The following is a 3,111-nucleotide window of genomic DNA, read 5'->3' as shown; positions in this document are numbered from 1 at the left end:
CTCTCTCTCTCTCTCTCTCTCTATATATATATATATATATATATATAATATCATAATTAAGGGGACTTAATTTTTTATTCTTTTACAAATAATTTATTATATGGGGAAGTGAAAGAGAATTGTGTGAATCACCACCTGGCATTGGAGAATTTAACATTATTGTTTTAGATCCAAATGAATTATATTTTAAATGAAAGTCTTTAAAACGTTTTTGAATTTTACAAAAGTTTATAAAAGCTTTAAAATGAAAATTTATAAAAATCTACGAAAAAACTTTCATTAATTCCATTTAAAGATAAAGAAAATCCACAAAATCTACTGAAGTCATCACTCAAAATGTTTTTAAAAGTCTAGATTGAATATACCCCCAAGACAAAATTAAAATCCCCGAGATATTGATGTGGAAGAATTTGAAGTGTTAGACACTAATTGTTATGATGCAAGAAAATGAGGAAAATCCTATTCATTTTGTGTAATCATTAGAGATGTCACTTCAAATTAGTGTGAAAATTGCACCAATTCGGTGTAAACATTGTGTTACACCAGATTGGTGCAAACCATGAAGATGTCCTCAATGTACATAATTAGATTATCATTCAAACATAGAATCTTCAATCTAATTGAGTAGTTCTAATAGTGGGTTGATGGCCTTGGGGCGTCTAGCGTTGAAGTGGATAAAAATCGTGATCAATCATCGGCATTGGTGCATGTGAGTTGAGTAGAAAAAGATAATTATTTGATAAAGATGGCAAATTTAGATATTGAAAGAAAAATGAGATTTCAAGCTTTGGAGAAGTTAAGATGCCAAAAGTGAAAGTTAAAAAAAAAGAAAAAAAATGGTTGTCAAAGAAAAAAATCAAAATCAAAATGAGAATTCGAAAATTTCTGTGGAATCAATTGCCGCATGTAAATTCACCCTAATCGATTATGCAATTAAAAAGTAGAATAAAATCAGCCAGACAAGCTAAAAAATATCGAATCAAAGGACAAACTGATTTGGTAGATATTGGTTGGGTTTTTTCCGCTCAAAGTGTCCAATCATGCTTCGATACGTGTTCACTCTATTTTTGACCTTTTTTTTGTACCTGTCTCTATATTGTAAAAAGTATTGTTAAAAAAATGTATCAGTAGACCATGAAAGAGAAAAAATAATGACGGACGAGATGTAATTACGCGTGCGATGTGGTTCTTTAGACGTAGAGTTGCCGTCCGATCATGATCTTCTTATCTCCACTAATTTCCACAAACCCATCAATTAATGGATGATATTAGCCTAACAAAGTGGAATCGCGCCTGCCTCCTTTGACTAGTTGAACCGCAAAAATCATTCATTCATTTGATTTTTCGTCACGTAAATATCACGTGCTTGACCATCTAGTTAACGTGTATAGTATCCCACTTCAAAATAACCAAATCGTCCATAGATGTTCATTTCTTAATCTCTATAGAAGAATTGATAAACAGTTTAATTTAGCCCTGTTTGATAAAAATTATAATTTAGATTTTTATTAAAATCAAATTTAATAATTAATTTAAACCACATATTTAATAAGATTCATAATTTTTCAACCACACATTTCATTAGCTTTTATCAAAACCTACTAAAATGTAATTTTAATCTCAACGAGTGAAAATTGAAGTCATCATCTGCTAATTGCACGATTTTTCAACGACACAAAATATCTTTCTTTTGTCATAAATTTTGCTCATAATTTATTTATTTTCTTTTTCCATATAACCAAGTAACGGTCAAGTCCCGCCTCATTTGACAAGTTTCATTTATTTATTTTCTTCAAATAACATAGCACGTTTGACACTTCAATTGTTATCTGCATAGAGTTCCCAATGACCAAAATTACCACAAATTTTAACTACATATTTCATAAGATTCACAATTTTTTAACCACACATTTTATTAATTTTTATCAAAATTTATTAAAATCTATTTTTAATCTCCACAAAAGCGGACTTAATGCAATGAAAATTGAATTCATCATTTGCTAATGGCATAATGGTCATTCCATATGACGAAGTCGACTTCACAGAAAACACAAAATATCTTTCTTCTGCCGTGAATTTTGCGTATAATTTATTTATTTCCTTTTTTCATAAAACCAAGTGACGGTCAGGTCCCGTCTCATTTGACAAGTTTCATTTATTTATTTATTTATTTTCTTCAAATAAGATAGCACGTTTGACACTCCAGCTGTAACTTGTATAACCTGTAGAATAATTTGATTTTTTGCAATTCACTTCTCGTTGTCATCTTTTCTTAATTTAAATACAATTGGACAATCAAATTATTTTTCCAACAATCGAATTTATTATTTGTTATTTTCAATTTTTCACCGTCCCCTTTAACCATTTGAAATGCTAGAATCCGAACAGCATCTACTCGTTTAAACCAATTCAAAACTTAGTCATCCACAATCTTAATAAAAACTTGCTCTTCCAATCACTGCCAAAAATGAAGTTCATGAATTCATTGTTAATCAGTATTAGTAATCAAGCAATAAAGAAGGCCAATCTATTCTAGAATCTCAAAACTATACAATTTTCCTTTAATTTTGTGCATTAGTGAAATTCATTCTCTAAATTAATAATATTGGGCTTATGTTGACATTGAAAAGAGTTATTCTCTCATTATTCCCCTTATATATGGGAATAACTCACGGGAGGTTCCATATAGGTGCTGCGTATATAATTTTTTAATTTTTTAATTTTGTCGACAGGCAATGTAAAAAAGATGAATTAAGCTTTAGTAATAGAAAATGGGTAACAGAGGCGGTGACCGCTTCTCCACATGGGCACGACCCCCTTAGAATTACAAATTCAAAAAAGATGTGGGCCCCTCTATTTGTTAGTATCGATCTAACTGTATGTCAATCTAATTTCTGTCGCTGTAATCTCTTCCAAAAAAGATAAGTACCCATGTAAGGAGCTTGGCAAAATTTCACCGTACACCAATTAAAAGCTCTTTATAAAAATGGTTTGGTACGTATTAATTATTTATCAAATAAGTATTTTGTTTGGTCAACTGTCATTTTCAGAGGGCACAATGGTAATTCAATGTGAACGAGTTGACTAGACTTGAAGCAGAAAAATCTTTAT

The sequence above is a fragment of the Olea europaea genome, chromosome 19 (assembly GCF_002742605.1).
Source record: "Olea europaea var. sylvestris chromosome 19, O_europaea_v1, whole genome shotgun sequence".
NCBI classification, from domain to species: Eukaryota; Viridiplantae; Streptophyta; class Magnoliopsida; order Lamiales; family Oleaceae; genus Olea; species Olea europaea.
This window is presented reverse-complemented; position numbering follows the sequence as displayed.